This window comes from Myxine glutinosa, chromosome 5 (assembly GCF_964187855.1).
Source record: "Myxine glutinosa chromosome 5, kmMyxGlut1.1, whole genome shotgun sequence".
In the NCBI taxonomy this organism is placed as follows: Eukaryota; Metazoa; Chordata; class Myxini; order Myxiniformes; family Myxinidae; genus Myxine; species Myxine glutinosa.
This window is the reverse complement of record NC_136265.1, coordinates 179,859,259-179,881,647: the sequence shown is the minus strand read 5'-3', so window position 1 is coordinate 179,881,647 and position 22,389 is coordinate 179,859,259. Positions and strand designations below refer to the sequence as shown.

Below are 22,389 nucleotides of genomic sequence, written 5' to 3'. Positions count from 1 at the left end.
ACGAACGGATGTGAAGGAAAGAAGGCAAAGGTACGAAGAACAGGAATTTATTACTAATTATGTACACAATCAAAGAAACCAAGGGAGAAGGAAAGATACGAAAATAACTTGAAGAAGAAGAAGAAGACACAGTGCAATTCTAGCTTATCTACAGGCTTAACTTAAACCCCAGACAACACAGACAAACAGAAGACAGTCAGACTTACACGAATGGGAATGAAGCAGGAATCAATGGCTGGAAGGGGAGGAAGGTTCAGCTGGACGCTGGCTGGAGCTTGATCCCGCACGGGACGTTAGGCTGGAAGACGACGGCCACCGACGCCACCGCAATCTGGTTCCCACGGCGGCGTTGCTTCGCAGCCGCGGATCGAAACTGCGCGTCAAAGCTCAACTCCTCAACTCTCAGCTCCTCCTCAACGCTCAGCTCCTCCTCAAATGAACTGCTCAGTGCATCCTCACTCATCTGCCTAAGCAGTCCCTCCCAACCTCCTTTTATGAGGCGCGTGGCGATCAAGCCGCCGGCCTTTTGGAAACGCCCATTGGTGAGCTCGCCTCGGCCTTGATTGGTCGCGAGGGCTCACCGATCCCGCCCCTTGATGAGGCGTTGGCAAAGCCACGCCTTGTTCCTGGCGCTTGGCTGACTCCTCCCCCCTTCTGCTCCGAGATGACCTTGTGTTCAATGGAGTTTGGGGGCGATGATGATGCCAATAACCCCACCAAATGCAACGGTGGCGAAATGCCGCTTTGGAGGCCACGGCGATATTGTAGGGGATCTATCTTATTTGATTTGGTGCAATGCAGAGTCAATTAATGGGAAACAGAGCCTTAAACTAACATAGAATAAGAAATAACGATAGAGAGGTTCTATGATTGGCTACGTGCTTGTACATGGACCAGCTAAGGGGACGACCTTTGACCTTTACACAAATGGAGGTATTTACAGGAATCATTACAATTTACAGAGTGATATTTACAACAATTACAACGTGCAGGATTCTCAAATCCGCAACAATATATATATATATATATATAAACAGACTTGGCATTTAATATGGAATTTTTTTTGTGGGGGTGAACTTACTTTTCAAGATGACTTAGAACCAAAAGTTCATTGGAATTATGTTGAAATTATTCTAGATTTTGTTAATGTGACGTTTAAAAGAAACAAAAACCACATTTGACATTTCGAAACAAATAAATTGATCCTTGAAAGTGATGTAAACTGATATCGAACTCAATTCATGGACAGTACTGTGTTAAACTTCTGTACGTTTTCCAGAAGTATCTCTTTATTTTGCACATTAGCCAATTTTTTTTTTAACAAAAACAAAAGTTAAATTATGACTGGGATTACGGACAGTAAAATTACAGTTCAGTACTTCGTGTAACCTCCACGAGCATTCAGGAGAGCACGTACACGTTGAGGCATGCTGTTCACGAAATTTGCCAAGGTTTGGACAGGAATCGCTTGCCATGCAGTGACAATAGCCTGCTGCAATTCACGCACAGAGGTCGGCTGCTGGTCCAAGTGGTCGATTTCACGCGTTAATTCTGCCCACAAGTTCTCTATCGGATTCATATCCGGGGACATGGCAGGCCACTCCATATGCTCTACACCACGTTCAGCAAGAAAGTGTTGGATCATGCGAGCACGATGAGGCCATGCATTGTCATCTTGGAAGACAAAGTTTCCTCAAAAGGCTGCACAAGCAAATGGAAGCAATGTTTCTTCCAGAATGGCCCTGTACTTGAACTGGTTCAGGTTTCCATTCAGAACAACCAGGTCAGTTTTGCCCCCTGCATGAAAAGCAGCCCAAACGGTCACCCCACCACCTCCAGCTTGGACTCTTGGCACTATACAATCTTTGTTGTAGGCTTCATGCACTTGTCTGCACACTCTGACGCGGCCATCTTGACGATAGACCAGAAATCTAGACTCGTCACTGAAGTTTACGTGATTCCATTGTCCTGGCTGCCATTGACGGTGCTCTCTGGCCCACTGCAATTGGCGCTGGCGGTGTTGTCTGGTCAGGCGTGGCTTTCTCAGGGGATGCCTGGCACGATAGCCTGCTTGAACCAGTCGTTGGTTGACTAGCCTTCTGGATACAGGCACATTTGTCAGTTGCTGCCACTCAGCCCTAAGCCGATTAGCTGACTTGGTACGGCCATTGCGGACTAACCGGTGCAGCTGGCGATCATCCCTCCTCGTGGTTCTGCGGGGACGTCCTGACCTTGGTATTGGAGTAGAGACACCCCTCTGAGCATTTCGCTTCAGGATCTTTGACACCTGACCTTGAGTGATGCCATACTGCCGAGCAATAGCATGCTGTTTCATGCCGTAATTTCGTAAAGCCACCACTCCATGACAAACAGCATTGTCGAGTTGACGGACCATCTCCAGAGGAAGCGGCAATAACTTTTGGAGACGTGCAGCAGTTGTTTTCCACTAATACAGAACGCAACAACCCTTGTATACCCGACTGTGAAGCCAATCGTCAAATGTACCTGTCCGTACATTTTGCCACACCACCTGTGATATAATCCTGTTGTTGACTTCTTGCTGCAAAAGACAATCAGTGACATGGTTCTTTGAACAAATAAATCACCAAAGTGTAAAAGAAACTCACTAGATTGATATACTGAGTTAAGAAAGTAAACCCAAGTCAAGAAAAAGAAAAATATTCCATATTAAATGCCAAGTCTGTATATATATATAGCCTCCCTCCCTCCAACCACCCTCCCTCCAGACTAAAGATATATATATATATATATATATATATATATATACTGAAACGCAAAAGAAACTTACCACCTTTGAAACCTTTCAATATCAACAATAACACTGCGTGTAGTAAATGTGTGAACTTATTTGTGGACAATAGTGTCCTCGCTGTCAGACAAAACGGTCACGGATGGTCACTTGAACCTTCAATGGTCACTTCATAGCACAGCTGTTGAACAGCCGTTTTGACTGTCAGTGATTAGCCAAGGGGTACGGGATGATTTTAATGAGCTGCACGTGATGTCTTGATATTGGCTTTAAAAAGGCCAGTGCAAAATGGCCATTTTGACCGAAAAATTTGACCATTTTGACCAACTTCAAAAAGACCGAAAACACAAAAGAAACTTACCACCTTTGAAACCTTTAAATATCAACAATAACACTGCGTATAGTAAATGTGTGAACTTATTTGTGGACAATAGTGTCCTCACTGTCAGACAAAACGGTCACGGATGGTCACTTGAACCTTCAATGGTCACTTCATAGCACAGCTGTTGAACAGCCGTTTTGACTGTCAGTGATTACCCAAGGGGTACGGGATGATTTTAATGAGCTGCACGTGATGTCTTGATATTGGCTTTAAAAAGGCCAGTGCAAAATGGGCATTTTGACCGAAACATTTGACCATTTTGACCATTTTGACCAACTTCAAAAAGACCGAAAACGCAAAAGAAACTTACCACCTGTTTGAAATGTAATAAAATTGTAACAGTTCAAAATAAAACAAACCAACAATTGCTAATTGAAACATTGGCATTTTATTGATGACATGTCAAGTTTTTGACCAAGATACACCATCTCATCAGTTTGTTCTACAGTACAGAACAGCACAGGGTGCAATGTCAGTCCCCTTTCAATAGCGTGTATGGCCACCATTGTTTTGGATACAGGCAGTGCATCGTCGGTGTATACTGCCTACCAGTCTTTGGATGGATTGCTGCTGGATTCTGTCCCACTCAGTCCTCAATGTCTGAAGCAGCTCTGCCCGTGTCCTGGCCCTGCCAACGACGCATCTCCCAAGCTCATCCCACAGGTGCTCTATGGGATTCAGGTCAGGGGAGAGCGCAGGCCACTGCATGGTGTTGATGTTCTCGCCTTGGAGAAATGCAGTGGTAAAGCGAGCAGCATGGGGACGAGCGTTGTCATGCTGAAAGGTTCTCAGTTCTGGGTGGTCTAGCAGGAATGGCAGCAGATGAGGTCGCAGGATGTTATCCACATACCGCTGGGCGTTAAGATTCCCATCCACAACCACCAGTGGCGTCCTGTACCGGCCTGATATGGCTGCCCACACCATCACACTTGGGCCACCCCACCTGTTGGCTTGACGCACGCAACAATCGGCATATCGCTCGCCAGTTCTTCTCCAGACACGCTCACGCCCATCAGGACTGCCCACACAGAACCTTGACTCTTCGCTGAAAGCGACCTCATTCCACTGCGCCAAGGTCCACCGCTGATGCTGCTGGCACCATCTCTGACGGTTGCAGCGATGGGCAACCGTCATGACGGGGCCTCTGTATGGACTTCTGGCAGTCAGACCATAGTCATGCAGTCGTCTTCGTGCAGTATCATTGGAGATCCGTGGGTTTGCACGCCCCGGAGTTTCTGCCGCAGTGCGGGATGCTGGACGGAATCGATCCCGCAGGTGACTTCGGACCATCTGCCTGTCCTGCCTTGCAGTGGTGACTCTTGGCCTCCCTGATCGAGGTCTGTCATCTGCAGAGTTGTGGAGGGTGTCTCTGTCCACCAGGGCCGATATCGTCTGGTGTGAACAGCCAAGGCGACGTGCCACCTCACGGTAGTTCAGTCCGCCTTGCAGCATGCCCAGGGCACGCTGCCGTTGATCCCTTGACAATCGTGGCATGTTGATTGAAATGCCCATTTTGCACTGGCCTTTTTAAAGCCAATATCAAGACATCACGTGCAGCTCATTAAAATCATCCCGTACCCCTTGGCTAATCACTGACAGTCAAAACGGCTGTTCAACAGCTGTGCTATGAAGTGACCATTGAAGGTTCAAGTGACCATCCGTGACCGTTTTATCTGACAGTGAGGACACTATTGTCCACAAATAAGTTCACACATTTACTACATGCAGTGTTATTGTTGATATTTAAAGGTTTCAAAGGTGGTAAGTTTCTTTTGTGTTTTCGGTCTTTTTGAAGTTGGTCAAAATGGTCAAATTTTTCGGTCAAAATGACGGTTGCGGATTTACTATATATAAAAAAATATATGTATATATATATATATATATATATATATATATATATATATATATATATATATATATATATATATAATCTATCTATAATTCCAGTAATCTCTGTCTGTACGTTTGTTTGTCTGTGACCGCTGTTTCTCGACAACCACGGGTCCGATATACTTTTAACTTGCCAGGTATATTGCTGGGGACCCGAGGATGTGCCTTTTCAAGGTTTCATATTAATCGGACAATTACTTACCGAGCTATGTCCAAAAAACGATTCAACCAATCAGAGAGCAGCGAACGATCGCGTGTGCCGAACGTGGCGGGCACACTCTGCCTCGGATGGCACATTTGAGAGCGTATTCATTTATTTCACGTTTGCAAACTATGTTGGCGTTAAACTATGTTTTACAACTAATAAAAACGAATTTGCGATTCATTCGCTTTCCTGCGCGTTTGTGCACGCGATGGCGATTTCTTTACCAAACTCCGGAAGCCGTTCGCTTTGGACCAAACCATTGCATGTAAATAGAGGGGGGGGATTGTCACCACTCGCAAGCCGTTCGCTTTGGACCAAACCATTTCATGTAAATAGAGGGGGGGGATATAATTTTAGATATAGATATAGTACGGGCATGCCCTAGTAATAATAATAATAATAATAATAATTCATTTATTTTGTATAGCGCTTTTCCAGAAGCCCAAAGGCGCTTTGACAGAGTGGCAAACATAATGCATAACAATACATGAAAACAACAATTGCAAAAAGACAAGAATCAATAGGGAAATATTTAAAGCAAAAGGAGGGAGAAGGAGAAGAGATAGTCAGGGGTTAAATGCTGTGGGTTGAATGTTGAATGCAGTGTTGAACAGGTGGGTCATTAGTGATGTTTTGAATGTGGTGAGTGAGGAGGAGTCTCTGATGGTGTGAGGTAGTGAGTTCCAGAGGGTGGGAGCAGCGATGGAGAAGGCCCTGTCCCCCCAGGATCTGAATTTGGTCCGGATGGAGGGGGTCAGGAGGTTGGTACCAGCAGAGCGGAGGTTGCGGGTGGGAGTGTGTCTGGAGAGGAGGTCAGCCAGGTAGGATGGGGCCAGGTTATGGAGGGCTTTGTATGTCAAGAGGAGGATTTTGTACTGGATTCTCTGGGGGATGGGGAGCCAGTGAAGCTTGTAAAGGACGGGGGTGATGTGGTCACGGGTCCGGGAATGGGTGAGTAGACGGGCAGCGGAGTTCTGAATGTATTGGAGTTTATTGGTGATTTTTGAGGGTGAACCATAGAGGAGGCTATTGCAGTAGTCCAGACGGGAGGTGATGAAGGCGTGGATGAGGGTTTCTGCAGCCGTGGAGGAGAGGGATGAGCGGAGACGGGCAATGTTTTTCAGGTGAAAGAAGGCTGACTTTGTGATCTGTTTAGTGTATTTGTCGAAGGAAAGGGTTTGGTCAAAGATGACGCCAAGATTCCGGATGTGAGGGGAGGTGGATACTGGGATACCGTCGATGTTGAGGGCAAAGTTATGGGTGGATTTTGTGAGCGTTTTTGGGCCAATGATGATTATTTCAGATTTATCACAGTTAAGCTTGAGGAAGTTGATTTGAAGCCAGGATTTTATTTCAGTGATGCAGTTTGTCAGGATAGAGTGGGTGTCGGTGGAGACGGACTTGGTGGAGATGAAAAGCTGGATGTCATCGGCGAAGCAGTGGAATTGGAGACCATGACGACGGATTAAGTGACCGAGCGGGGACAGGTAAAGGATGAAGAGGAGGGGGCCAAGAACTGAACCTTGGGGGACACCTTGGGGGAGGGGAGCAGTGGGGGATTTGCAGTTATTGATGGAGATGAACTGGCATCTGTCAGAGAGGTATGATTTAATCCAAGAGAGGGCAGTGCCGGTAACGTTAAAGGTGGATTCAAGTCGGGTGAGGAGGATAGTGTGATCGATGGTGTCAAAGGCAGCGCTGAGGTCGAGGAGGACGAGAATGTTGAGGTTGCCAGCGTCAGAGGAGAGGAGAAGGTCGTTGGTGATTTTGAGGAGAGCAGTTTCAGTACTGTGGTTGGATCGGAATCCGGATTGGAATGTTTCATACAGGTTATTGGCAGAGAGATGATGTTTGAGTTGAGTGGCTACAGCGCGTTCCAAAACTTTTGACAGAAAGGGTAGGTTGGAGATGGGTCTGAAGTTGTTTAGGGTGTCAGGGTTTAGACCAGGTTTTTTTAGAATGGGGGTAACAGCAGCAATTTTGAGGGAAGGTGGGACGATGCCTGTAGACAGGGAGGAGTTTATTGTTGCAATGATAAGTGGAGAGAGAGCAGGGAGGGAGGCTTTGACAAAGCTGGAGGGGATGGGGTCAAGAGTGCAGGTGGCAGTTTTCATTCCTATGAGGAGTTCAGAGAGGTCAGTAGGGGAGATTGGGGAGAACCGAGACAGGGGATGGCAGGACAAGGGGGGGCAGGTGGTTGGAGGGGGAGCGGGTGCGGCGGTGGTCAAGCTGTTGTAGATGTTGTCAATTTTGCGTTGGAAGAAAGAGAGGAAGGAGATGCAGTTGTCTACTGTGAATGACTGGGTGGTGGTGTTCAGGGGTTCAGGGGTGGTGTTCATATATATATGTATATATACATACATACAGTCACGTGAAAAAGTAAGTACACCCCATGTAAAGTTTTGACTTTTTCAACATATTTCAACATACAGCTATTTGATCTTCATTCTAACAAAATTGAGAGATAAAGGTGATATAATATAGCAAATATAATGAAACATTTACATTTTGTAGTCCATTGTATAATTTAAATAAACATAAATGCAAATTTCGCATGTGGAAAAAGTAAGTACACCCTTGGCTCTAATAGGTGGTATTGCCCCCTTTGGCAGAAACAACCTCAAGTAGGCGTTTCTTATAACTGTCTACCCAGTCTCTGACATCGTCTGGGAGAAAATTTTTCCCACTCCTCCATGCAGAATTCTTTCAGCTGTGCGATGTTTGAGGGATTTCTTGCATGCACAGCTCGTTTCAAATCCCCCCACAACATCTCAATGGGATTTAGATCCGGGCTTTGACTTAGCCATTCCAGAACCCTCCATTTCTTTCTTTTCAGCCATTCCTTGGTGGATTTACTGGTATGTTTAGGGTCATTGTCATGTTACAAGGTCCACCTTCGGTTGAGCTTCCACTTTCTGACAGATGGCCTCACATTATCCCCAAGCACCCTCTGCTACAATGAAGAATTCATAGTGGATTCTATGATGGTGAGTTGCCCAGGCCTTGATGCAGCAAAGCTGCCCCAAACCATAATATTTCCACCACCATGCTTTACAGTTGGTATCAGGTTCTTGTGGTCAAATGCTGTCTTTGGTTTTCGCCAAACATGTCTTTTGGTACTGTGGCCAAATAGCTCTGCCTTTGACTCATCTGGCCAGAGCACATTGTTCCAGAAGTGCTGGTCTTTGCCTCGGTGTTCATTGACAAACTTTAGTCTTGCCCTGATGTGCTCTCTGGACAGCAAAGGCTTCCTCCTGGCACACCTCCCATGTAGATCAAATTTGTGCACCCTCTTTCTAATGGTAGACTCGTGCACTTTGACATCAACAGTGGCAAGAGATACCTGTTGGTTCCGTGATGACATTCTGGGGTTCTTAGAGACTTCTTTCAGCATCTTGCGGTCTGCTCTCGGGCTGAACTTTCTGGGGCGGCCAGGCCTGAACAAGTTGGCAGTTGTTTGGAATCTTCTCCACTTGTAGATGATCTTCCGGACAGTCGAATGATTGATTTCAAATTGTTTGGAGATCTTTTTATATCCCTTTCCAGATTCGTAGGCATCTATAACCTTCTTCCTGAAGGCCTCAGAGAGCTCTTTTGATCTAGGCATGGTGACGCCGCACACTTCAACAACAAAGAGCAAACCAAACTAAATGTCTGAGGTTTAAATAAGACAGGTTCCTCCAAGATCCTCTCTGACGATGTTCTTGTCACTTGCACCTGAGCTGGTTCACCTGATTTTAATTTTAGGTATTTGAAGTAGTGATAAATGTAGGGGTGTACTTACTTTTTCCACATGCAAAATTTGCATTTATGTTCATTTAAATTATACAATGGACTACAAAATGTAAATGTTTCATGATATTTGTTGTATTATATCACCTTTATCTATCAATATTGTTGAAATGAAGATCAAATAGCTGTACGCAAAAGAAACTTACCACCTTTGAAACCTTTAAATATCAACAATAACACTGCGTGTAGTAAATGTGTGAACTTATTTGTGGACAATAGTGTCCTCACTGTCAGACAAAACGGTCACGGATGGTCACTTGAACCTTCAATGGTCACTTCATAGCACAGCTGTTGAACAGCCGTTTTGACTGTCAGTGATTAGCCAAGAGGTACGGGATGATTTTAATGAGCTGCACGTGATGTCTTGATATTGGCTTTAAAAAGGCCAGTGCAAAATGGGCATTTTGACCGAAAAATTTGACCATTTTGACCAACTTCAAAAAGACCGAAAACACAAAAGAAACTTACCACCTTTGAAACCTTTAAATATCAACAATAACACTGCGTATAGTAAATGTGTGAACTTATTTGTGGACAATAGTGTCCTCACTGTCAGACAAAACGGTCACGGATGGTCACTTGAACCTTCAATGGTCACTTCATAGCACAGCTGTTGAACAGCCGTTTTGACTGTCAGTGATTAGCCAAGGGGTACGGGATGATTTTAATGAGCTGCACGTGATGTCTTGATATTGGCTTTAAAAAGGCCAGTGCAAAATGGGCATTTCAATCAACATGCCACGATTGTCAAAGGATCAACGGCAGCGTGCCCTGGGCATGCTGCAAGGTGGACTGAGCTACCGTGAGGTGGCACGTCGCCTTGGCTGTTCACACCAGACGATATCGGCCCTGGTGGACAGAGACACCCTCCACAACTCTGCAGATGACAGACCTCGATCAGGGAGGCCAAGAGTCACCACTGCAAGGCAGGACAGGCAGATGGTCTGAAGTCACCTGCGGGATCGATTCCGTCCAGCATCCCGCACTGCGGCAGAAACTCCGGGGCGTGCAAACCCACGGATCTCCAATGATACTGCACGAAGACGACTGCATGACTATGGTCTGACTGCCAGAAGACCATACAGAGGCCCCGTGATGACGGTTGCCCATCGCCGCAACCGTCAGAGATGGTGCCAGCAGCATCAGCGGTGGACCTTGGCGCAGTGGAACGAGGTCGCTTTCAGCGATGAGTCAAGGTTCTGTGTGGACAGTCCTGATGGGCGTGAGTGTGTCTGGAGAAGAACTGGCGAACGATATGCCGATTGTTGCGTGCGTCAAGCCAACAGGTGGGGTGGCCCAAGTGTGATGGTGTGGGCAGCCATATCAGGCCGGTACAGGACGCCACTGGTGGTTGTGGATGGGAATCTTAACGCCCAGCGGTATGTGGATAACATCCTGCGACCTCATCTGCTGCCATTCCTGCTAGACCACCCAGAACTGAGAACCTTTCAGCATGACAACGCTCATCCCCATGCTGCTCGCTTTACCACTGCATTTCTCCAAGGTGAGAACATCAACACCATGCAGTGGCCTGCGCTCTCCCCTGACCTGAATCCCATAGAGCACCTGTGGGATGAGCTTGGGAGACGCGTAGTTGGCAGGGCCAGGACACGGGCAGAGCTGCTTCAGACATTCAGGACTGAGTGGGACAGAATCCAGCAGCAATCCATCCAAAGACTGGTAGGCAGTATACGCCGACGATGCACTGCCTGTATCCAAAACAATGGTGGCCATACACGCTATTGAAAGGGGACTGACATTGCACCCTGTGCTGTTCTGTACTGTAGAACAAACTGATGAGATGGTGTATCTTGGTCAAAAACTTGACATGTCATCAATAAAATGCCAATGTTTCAATTAGCAATTGTTGGTTTGTTTTATTTTGAACTGTTACAATTTTATTACATTTCAAACAAGTGGTAAATTTCTTTTGCGTTTTCGGTCTTTTTGAAGTTGGTCAAAATGGTCAAAATGGTCAAATTTTTCGGTCAAAATGCCCATTTTGCACTGGCCTTTTTAAAGCCAATATCAAGACATCACGTGCAGCTCATTAAAATCATCCCGTACCCCTTGGCTAATCACTGACAGTCAAAACGGCTGTTCAACAGCTGTGCTATGAAGTGACCATTGAAGGTTCAAGTGACTATCCGTGACCGTTTTGTCTGACAGTGAGGACACTATTGTCCACAAATAAGTTCACACATTTACTATACGCAGTGTTATTGTTGATATTTAAAGGTTTCAAAGGTGGTAAGTTTCTTTTGTGTTTTCGGTCTTTTTGAAGTTGGTCAAAATGGTCAAATTTTTCGGTCAAAATGCCCATTTTGCACTGGCCTTTTTAAAGCCAATATCAAGACATCACGTGCAGCTCATTAAAATCATCCCGTACCCCTTGGCTAATCACTGACAGTCAAAACGGCTGTTCAACAGCTGTGCTATGAAGTGACCATTGAAGGTTCAAGTGACCATCCGTGACCGTTTTGTCTGACAGCGAGGACACTATTGTCCACAAATAAGTTCACACATTTACTACACGCAGTGTTATTGTTGATATTTAAAGGTTTCAAAGGTGGTAAGTTTCTTTTGCGTTTCAGTATATATATATATATATATATATATATATATATATATATATATATATATATCTCTTTAGTCTGGAGGGAGGGTGGTTGGAGGGAGGCTAAGGATAGAAAGGATGGAGGAGCAGGAGTTGGAGGAGGGAAAGGAAGAAGTAGGGTGGGAGGAGGTGGTACGAGGGAAGGGAAGAAGTCGGCTGGGATTCTGGAGGGAAGGTGGATTCGGAGGAGGAGGGAGGGTAAGGGTAGAAAGTATGGCGGGGCAAGAGTGGGAGGAGGGAAGGGAAGAAGTGGGGTGGGAGGAGATGGTACAAGGGAAGAAGTGGGGTGGGAGGAGGTGGTACGAGGGAAGGGAAGAAGTGGGGTGGGAGTGATATTTTTGTTCAAAATGAGTGCGCAAGGCAAGACTGTGCACTCACTATACAGAGTTCTGTTCTATTTATGAACTAGAATCCGAATTTCTCACGAGTGATTCTTCACTCCAAATATTCTTTAATTCACCCAATGAATGGTGAGTAGTAATTTGTATTTATCATCTTGGCAATTCCTGCACCTATCTGTCTGTTGTTCTCCACCTTTGCTTGTAAAGGTTCTCTTTTCGGTTCCTGTATCACCTTTGGGTGTTAACCACGTTGAATCTTCCACCCCCTCAGCTTGCGAGATGGCTTTTCCAGATGACATTCTAGTAAGAGTGCTGGAGTTCGATGTAAGTTATGGTGTTTCGCTGTGGGAGTCATATCCACGAAGTGTCACACCTCACACTGATACTTGAATAAGATCGGGCCACCCTAAGTCTGGTGGAAAACTTCTGCAAATTCACCAATAATTCCCTATAACTTAAAAAAAACCCAGAGATTCCTTGTCCTGGTTCGTAGTTTACTGTAAATGTGGTGTGAATGTACTCGGTATCAAGTGCTACTCTGTATCAAGTACTACTACTACTACGACAGCATCACCAACCATAAGCACCACCTGAGCCATGATGGGTGACCAGCACAGTTCGACTTGGGGTATTGTGCTTCAATGTTTGCAGTCACTGTAAAGACCAGAAACGCTTTAAAAGCGAGATAGGCTCTCTGATCCAAGGCGTGATGTTACGTCCAGCAGAGGCGGTGTTCGGGCCATGCGACCCATACAATTGCATGGGGCCCCCACGCGACCCATCGTGGTACACAATATTTCGAGATGGCGCCCCTGAATGTGTTGTGGTGGTGGTGGTGGTGGTGGGTAGGTGGAGGGTCTCATTTTACTGACAAAACACATCCACTTGTGAGTGGCGTTAAACCCAATGCAAAAAACGCTCTAACTCACTATACAAGGCATTTTTGGACTTCCGCTTCCGGTTTTGCTGGCGAGGTTGCGTTTTTTCCAAGATCTCGACGCTCTCCACGCTATCAAAGTTAAGTAATTGTTCCCGTTTGTATTTTTGTCCAAACTATGTTTATTTTACGGTGTGTGTACCTACTGTGTGTCCCGAGGAAGATCTTGGTGTACTCTGCTGTTGTACTTGTGTGCTTCCCTCTCTCTCCCCATCCTTTATTGTATGTTTTGTGTGTTCGTTTATGTTTTTTTTTGTGATTGATGTGAGCTCTTACACGAGCCTCGATCTTGTACACAACAAAAAAAAAAAAACTTACAAAATAATGGGGTGAGGTTATTGGAGAAAGCCGGTTAGGTTGAATAATAACTACCTTTAATGTATGCAGTGCAACACTAATTCAAATAAAGTGTGGACAACGCCTATTATATTGACATAAATCGATATTATTGAGCAAATCCACACAACGATTCATGGTACGATCAACAAAACTACCCTCATTATTAGATGGAATGACCCACGTATGACAATGACCCACATTGGGGTGTTTTTTAATCAGAAGTGTGTTGGAGCAGCTAAAGTTTCTTCTTCATTCATGTGCAGTTCAAGGCTGTGGGGTAGCATCATTGGCCGACGGCGTGGCTGTGTTGCTGATGCAGTGCCCTCTGCTGGTAAGGGCAGGAATTTGCAATTCGTCCATGGTGCTGGCTCGCCCACTCTTCGCGCAGGACACTGTGGGATCTTTAACGTCCACCAACTAATGCAGACAGACAGGACACTCGTTTAACGTCCACCCAATGGACGGCACACACGTTGATGAATCACTCCACAGGTTGAGTCATAAGTTCCACGACAGTGTTTCGCTGCTCATACAACATTTGTTTATACTGTGGCGGGCAGAAGGGACAATAATTCTGCGCACCAGTGGGTGGCGCGAGCGTCCAGGCGGGGAAAGAAAATGCATGCCCCGCCTTTCGACCGATCGGCCACGCCCGGGGGCAAGGCGTGGCCTCGGGACATATATGCGGGCTCTAAGCTCGAGCCCGCCCAGTGCTGAAGTGCGAGCTCTTAATAAACACTCTTTGTTTGTACCAACGTGTTGTGGCCTACCTCTCTGGCAATCGAGTCGTGTGTGCACAGCACCACCCTGGTGACCCCGATTGGTTCAGCCGTTGCTGACCCCCAAACGCGCCATGGCTACCAACGCCGTCGCCATCAAACTCCCGGAGTTTTGGGAAGCACAAGCCGACGTTTGGTTTGTGCAGGCTGAAGCTCAATTGCAGCTCCGAGGCATCACGGTGGATGAGACCCGGTACTACCACGTGGTCGCCGCCCTCGGGCCCGGCACTGCCACCCGAGTCGTGTCCATCCTTCGGCGCCCACCTGGTGACAACAAGTACGAGGCGCTCAAACATCTCCTCCTCGCCACGTTCGGGCTCACGGAGATCGAACGGGCCGACCGCCTCCTGGACCTTCCCGCCCTCGGCGACACACGACCATCCGTCCGGATGGATTTCATGCTGTCGCTGCTTGGAGAACAGCGCCCGGATTTCTTGTTCCACGCACTTTTCCTCCGCCAGCTATCGATACAGGTGCACCTCGCGCTGGCCGGTTCCAACATCACGGAACCCCGCGCCCTGGCCGGAGAGGCTGACAAGTTTTTCGCGGCCTGCGACACGCTGTTGGTTTACGGTGCTGCCGTAGTGGATCCCGGGGCAGAGGCTACAGCGCCCCCGGCTTCCCTCGTGGCCGCTGCTGCGCCCCGCCCACTACCGCCGCCGCCACCACCACGGCCACCGCGGCCGTCACCGCTGCAAACCTGGTGCTACTACCACGCCAGGTTCGGCCGCAAGGCTAAAACGTGTCGCCCGCCGTGCTCTTTTGACGGGTCGGGAAACGACCGGGCCGGCGCTCATTAGCGGCCCTGAGCGTCGGCCATTCTGCCAGCCTCCTGTTCATCACGGACACCTTGTCCGGGCGCCGTTTCCTTTGCGACACAGGAGCGCAGGTAAGCGTCCTCCCTGCCTCCGCGTCCGACAAGCAAGCCGCGGGCCGGGGCCCTGCTTTGCTTGCCGCCAACAGTGCACCCATCCGCACATTCGGGAAGTGTTGCCTCTCACTGCGGTTCGGAGGGCAGCGCTTTCAATGGTCGTTCATCACTGCCAGCGTGCCAATGGCCCTGCTCGGTGCAGGTTTCCTATGTGCGCATGGTTTGTTGGTCGACCTTAAGCGCAGACGTCTCGTCCAGGCCGAAACCTTCAGCTCGCTTGCTTGTTTGCTGAGCGGCTCGTTGAGAGGCTCACCGAGCGGCTTGCCAAGCGGCTTGCTGAAAGGTTCCATCCCGGCGAGTTTAGTTTGCACGCTTCCGGCAGCGGACAACTTTAGCCGCCTCCTAGCCAGTTTCCCGGCCCTCACGCGGCCCACCTTCTCAGCGGTGGCCGTTAAACACGGGGTGGAGCACCATATACCCACAGTCGGGCCGCCGGTCTATGCCCGGGCACGCCGACTCGAACCCACGAAGCTCGCCATGGCGAAGGCGGAGTTCGCCACGCTGGGACGGCTGGGTATCGTGCGGCGCTCAAACAGCGCTTGGGCCTCTCCGCTGCACATTGTGCCGAAGCCCGGCGGACGATGGCGGCCGTGCGGTGACTACCGCCGGCTCAATGATGCCACCACCCTCGACCGCTACCCGGTCCCGCATATCCAGGACTTTTCCGCCCGGTTGGCAAACACGACCGTGTTTTCCAAGGTGGACCTCATCCGAGGCTACCAACAGGTCCCCGTACAACCGGGCGATGTCCCGAAGACGGCCGTCATCACCCCTTTCGGCCTCTTTGAGTTCCTGCAAATGCCTTTCGGGTTGATGAATGCGGCCCAGGCGTTCCAACGGCTTATGGACAGCGTCTTGCGTGACTTACCTTTCCTCTATGTCTACCTGGACGACATCCCAGTCGGAGCGCGTCCCGGGAGGAGCACCTGCTCCACCTCCGCACGCTTTTCGAACGCCTTGGCCAGCATGGCCTAATCATCAACTCTGCAAAGTGCCGTTTCGGCGTCGCCACCATCGACTTCTTGGGGCACCGCATCACCGGGCACGGGGCCGTCCCTTTACCGGCCAAGGTAGAGGCGGTCAAGGATTTCCCGCGACCCCGCACGATCAAGGGGCTCCAGGAGTTCCTGGGCATGCTAAATTTTTACCACCGCTTCATGCCCCACGTCGCCCAGCTCCTCCGCCCCCTGCACGAGGCCCTCCGGGGCAAGCCGGGCAAAGGTGACATCGCCTGGTCGGAGCCGATGGCCACCTCGTTTGCGGGCGCAAAGCTGGCCCTGGCCAACGCCACCATGCTGGCGCACCCGGCGCCCGATGCACCGATCGCCCTCACCACCGACGCGTCGGACTACGCGGTGGGCGCGGTGCACCAGCAGTGGGTGCGTGGTGCTTGGCAGCCGCTGGCGTTTTTTAGCCGGCAGCTTTGCCCACATGAACGCCGCTGCAGCACCTTTGACCGCGAGCTGCTCGGGCTCCACCTGGCGGTCCGACACTTCTGCCATCTGCTGGAGGGCCGCCTGTTCACGGCTTTCGTCGACCACAAGCCCCTTGTGTTCGCGATGGCCAAGGTCGCTGAGCCATGGTCGGCACGGCAGCAGCGTCACCTCTCTGCCGTGTCCGAGTATACGACGGACATCCGTCACGTGGCGGGTAAAGACAACCCGGTGGCGGATTGCCTTTCCCGGTCCGTCGCGCACGCGGTCCACCTCGGGATCGACTATGCCCGGATGGCGGAGGACCAGACCACCGACCCCAGCGTCCAGGCCTTGCGGTCCGCCGTCATGGGCCTCCGCGTCACAGAGGTGCCGTTCGACGCCGCGGGCGCGGCCCTCCTGTGCGACGTCTCCCTCGGCCGGCCTCGCCCCATCGTGCCCACTGGCTGGCAGCGCCCAGTGTTCGACGCCATCCACGGCCTGTCCCACCCGGGCACGAAGGCCTCCCAGAAGCTCGTCGTGGCGAAGTTCGTCTGGCATGGCCTCAGGAAGGACATCCGCGACTGGGCCAGGATGTGCCTCGCGTGCCAGCGCGCAAAGGTCCACCGCCACACCCAGGCCCTGTTGGCCCCGTTTGCGGTGCCCGAGCGTCGGTTCGACCACGTGCACGTCGACTTGGTGGGACCTCTGTCCCCCTTGCGGGGGTTCATCCACCTCCTCACCATGGTGGACCGCACCACACGGTGGCCGGAGGCCGTCCCATTGGCGGCGACGTCTGCGGCTGATGTGGCGCAGGCCTTCATCGCCACTTGGGTTGCCCGGTTCGGTGCCCCCTCGGACATCTCATCCGACCGCGGCCCCCAGTTCACCTCGGAGCTCTGGGGCGCGGTGGCGCAAGGGCTCGGCGTAAAACTACACCGCACCACGGCCTACCACCCCCAGGCCAATGGCCTGTGCGAGCGCTTTCATCGCTCGATGAAGGCCGCGCTCCGGGCCAGCCTCCGCGACGGCAGCTGGGCCGACAGGCTCCCCTGGGTCCTGCTGGGCCTCAGGACGGCGCCCAAGGAAGACCTGCGTGCGTCCTCGGCAGAGCTGGTCTTCGGGCAACCACTGCGGGTACCGGGCGAATTTATCCCTGACTCCACGGCTCCTTGGTCCGTGGCGCAACAGCGCTCCACTCTGCAGGAGACCGCCCGGAGGTTTGCCCCAGTGCCGACGGCACACCACGGTTGCCCGTCTTCCCACGTCGCCCCGGAGCTTCGCACGGCGGAGTACGTCTTCGTCCGGCACGACGCCCACCGGGCACCGCTGCGGCCCCTGTACGACGGGCCCTTCAGCGTGCTGGAGACCGGGGACAAATATTTCACCGTCGACATCGGCGGTGCCCCGGATCGTATCTCCGTGGACCGCCTCAAGCTGGCCCACCTCGATCTCGACCACCCCCCGCAAGCAGCTCTGCCTCCGCGTCGAGGCCGCCCCCCGGCGGTCGGACCCCCGGCACCCCCCAACCCCGCCGTCCCGCTACCCCCCAGCCCTGCACGCATCGCCAGGGGGCGTTTCGGCCGGGTCATCCTGCTTCCCCGCAAACTCACCCTTCAGGTGCGCGGGAATTCTGGGGGGGGGGGGGGGGGGCGCGGGTGGCGGGCACAAGGGACAATAATTCCGCGCACCAGTGGGTGGCGCGAGCGGCCAGGCGGGGAACGAAAACGCATGCCTCACCTTTCGACCAATCTGCCACGCCCGGGGGCAAGGCGTGGCCTCGGGACATATATGCGGGCTCTAAGCTCGAGCCCGCCCAGTGCTGAAGTGCGAGCTCTTAATAAAGACTCTTTGTTTGTACCAACCCGTTGTGGCCTACCTCTCTGGCAATCGAGTCGTGTGTGCACAGCACCACAATACCATGTATTTATACTGTTTTCTTGTTTTAATGCAAATAATCCATTAAATGAAGATGGCAGACACCTGTTGATTTACAGTGTAAGAGAGGCTGTAGCAGTGGTGTACGGTACCACGAGAGGAGAAACACAAACAAGACGATGAAACAGGTGCAAGAAGACTTCAAGGAGCGATTTGGAAATCCAACACCGTCAAAATCAAATCTTCATCTTTGGGGAAAAAAGGCATTCCAGACTGGAAGTGTACTCGACAGCAAGTGCAGCAAGACGAACAAAACTTGATTTGGGATTTCAAAACATTAAAACATCCGCTCTCAGATCTTCAAAAAAAATAATCATCACAGAAACGTTCTGCAGATTTGGGTGTTTCATATTCATCATTACCTCACACAATGAAATAAGATCTTCACATGAAATCATATAAACCAACTGTCATTTGTGAATTGTCATGTGCAGATCATGAAAACAGGTTGTCATGCAGCTTGTGGCAGAGCGCTGCAGCACTTCAATACAATTCCGAAAAGGTCGAGGTTATGTTTACTGATGAGTTTACTGTTTACCTCAGTTCTATCCATGCAATGTTTACTCTTGGAGTGATGCTAATCCACATTATGTTGAAGAAGTGCAAGACCATCCACCACATGTTATGGTGTGGGCGGCATTATCTGCCCACCACCTCATTGGTCATTACCTTTTTGATGTGTCGGTCAACCAGCAGTCATATCTGCATATGTTGGAGAACGGTGTAATGGCATGTAACCTGGGCACCTTTCCCTTTTTCTGGTACGGTGTAATGGCGAGTAACCTGGGCACCTTTTCCTTTTGCCGGTACGCTGTAATGGCGAGTAACCTGGGCACCTTTTCCTTTTGCCGGTACGGTGTAATGGCGAGTAACCTGGGCACCATTCCCTTTTGCCGGTATGGTGTAATGGCGAGTAACCTGGACACCTTTTCCTTTTGCCGGTACGATGTAATGGCGAGTAACCTGGGCACCTTTTCCTTTTGCTGGTACGATGTAATGGCGAGTAACCTGGACACCTTTTCCTTTTGCCGGTACGATGTAATGGCGAGTAACCTGGGCACCTTTTCCTTTTGCCGGTACGATGTAATGGCGAGTAACCTGGGCACCTTTTCCTTTTGCTGGTACGATGTAATGGCGAGTAACCTGGGCACCTTTTCCTTTTGCTGGTACGGTGTAATGGCGAGTAACCTGGGCACCTTTTCCTTTTGCCGGTACGGTGTAATGGCGAGTAACCTTGGCACCTTTTCCTTTTGCCGGTACGGTGTAATGGCAAGTAACCTGGGCACCATTTCCTTTTGCCGTATGGTGTAATGGCGAGTAACCTGGGCACCATTCCCTTTTGCTGGTACGGTGTAATGGCGAGTAACCTGGGCACCTTTTCCTTTTGCCGGTATGGTGTAATGGCGAGTAACCTGGGCACCTTTTCCTTTTGCCAGTACGGTGTAATGGCGAGTAACCTGGGCACCTTTTCCTTTTGCCGGTACGGAGTAATGGCGAGTAACCTGGGCACCTTTTCCTTTTGCCGGTTCGGGGGAATGGCGAGTAACCTGGGCACCTTTTCCATTTGCCGGTATGGTGTAATGTCGAGTAACCTGGGCACCTTTCCCTTTTGCTGGCACGGTGTAATGGCGAGTAACCTGGGCACCTTTCCCTTTTGCTGGTATGGTGTAATGGCGTGTAACCTGGGCACCTTTTCCTTTTGCCGGTACGGTGTAATGGCGAGTAACCTGGGCACCATTCCCTTTTCCCGGTCTGGTGTAATGGCGAGTAACCTGGGCACCATTCCCTTTTGCTGGTACGGTGTAATGGCGAGTAACCTGGGCACCTTTTCCTTTTGCCGGTACGGTGTAATGGCGAGTAACCTTGGCACCTTTTCCTTTTGCCGGTACGGTGTAATGGCAAGTAACCTGGGCACCATTTCCTTTTGCCGTACGGTGTAATGGCGAGTAACCTGGGCACCATTCCCTTTTGCTGGTACGGTGTAATGGCGAGTAACCTGGGCACCTTTTCCTTTTGCCGGTACGGAGTAATGGCGAGTAACCTGGGCACCTTTTCCTTTTGCCGGTTCGGGGGAATGGCGAGTAACCTGGGCACCTTTTCCATTTGCCGGTATGGTGTAATGTCGAGTAACCTGGGCACCTTTCCCTTTTGCTGGCACGGTGTAATGGCGAGTAACCTGGGCACCTTTCCCTTTTGCTGGTATGGTGTAATGGCGTGTAACCTGGGCACCTTTTCCTTTTGCCGGTACGGTGTAATGGCGAGTAACCTGGGCACCATTCCCTTTTCCCGGTCTGGTGTAATGGCGAGTAACCTGGGCACCATTCCCTTTTGCTGGTACGGTGTAATGGCGAGTAACCTGGGCACCTTTTCCTTTTGCCGGTATGGTGTAATGGCGAGTAACCTGGGCACCTTTTCCTTTTGCTGGTATGGTGTAATGGCGAGTAACCTGGGCACCTTTTCCTTTTGCTGGTATGGTGTCAGGCGAGTAACCTGGGCACCTTTTCCTTTTGCCGTACGGTGTAATGGCGAGTAACCTGGGCACCATTCCCTTTTGCCGGTACGGTGTAATGGCGAGTAACCTGGGCACCTTTTCCTTTTGCCGGTATGGTGTAATGGCGAGTAACCTGGGCACCTTTTCCTTTTGCTGGTACGGTGTATGTCGAGTAGCCTGGGCACCTTTTGCTTTTGCCGGTATGGTGTAATGTCATGTAACCTGGGCACCTTTTCCTTTTGCCGTACGGTGTAATGGCGAGTAACCTGGGCACCTTTTCCTTTTGCCGGTACGGTGTAATGGCGAGTAACCTGGGCACCTTTTCTTTTTGCCGGTACGGTGTATGTCGAGTAGCCTGGGCACCTTTTGCTTTTGCCGGTATGGTGTAATGTCAAGTAACCTGGGCACCTTTTACTTTTGCCGTACGGTGTAATGGCGAGTAACCTGGGCGCCATTCCCTTTTGCCGGTATGGTGTAATGGCGAGTAACCTGGGCACCTTTTCCTTTTGCCGGTACGGTGTAATGGCAAGTAACCTGGGCACCTTTTCCTTTTGCCGGTACGGTGTAATGGCGAGTAACCTGGGCACCTTTTCCTTTGCCGGTATTGTGTCATGGCGAGTAACCTGGGCACCTTTTCCTTTTGCTGGTGCGGTGTAATGGCGAGTAACCTGGACACCATTCCCTTTTGCCGGTATGGTGTAATGGCGAGTAACCTGGGCACCTTTTCCTTTTGCCGGTATGGTGCAATGGCGAGTATCCTTGGCACCATTCCCTTTTGCCGGTATGGTGTAATGGCGGGTAACCTTGGCACCTTTTCCTTTTGCCGGTATGGTGTAAAGGCGATAACCTGGGCACCTTTTCATTTTGCCGGTACGGTGTAATGGCGAGTAACCTGGGCACCATTCCCATTTGCCGGTATGGTGTAATGGCGAGTAACCTGGGCACCATTCCCTTTTTCCGGTACGGTGTAATGGCGAGTAACCTGGGCACCATTCCCTTTTGCCAGTACGGTGTAATGGCGAGCAACCTGGGCACCATTGCCTTTTGCCGGTATGGTGTAATGGCGAGTAACCTGGGCACCATTCCCATTTCCCGGTACGGTGTAATGGCGAGTAACCTGGGCACCATTCCCTTTTGCCGGTACGGTGTAATGGCGAGTAACCTGGGCACCTTTTCCTTTTCCCTGTACGGTGTAATGGCGAGTAACCTGGGCACCATTCCCTTTTGCCGGTATGGTGTAATGGCGAGTAACCTGGGCACCTTTTCCTTTTGCCGGTACGGTGTAATGGCGAGTAACCTGGGGACCATTCACTTTTGCCGGTATGGTGTAATGGCGAGTAACCTGGGCACCATTCCCTTTTGCCGGAACGGTGTAACGGCGAGTAACCTGGGCACCATTCCCTTTTGCCGGTACGGTGCAATGGCGAGTAACCTGGGCACCATTCCCATTTGCCGGTACGGTGTAATGGCGAGTAACCTGGGCACCATTCCCTTTTGCCGGTACGGTGTAATGGCGAGTAACCTGGGCACCTTTTCCTTTTGCCTGTACGGTGTAATGGCGAGTA

At 50.5% G+C, this 22,389-nt stretch overlaps 1 protein-coding gene across 4 annotated transcripts in view; it reads left to right on the top strand.

Moving 5' to 3' along the window:
- Positions 1–22,389, top strand: part of LOC137413356 (sodium-dependent dopamine transporter) — a 148,687-nt gene that overhangs the window by 13,426 nt on the left and 112,872 nt on the right. The window lies entirely within an intron of this gene.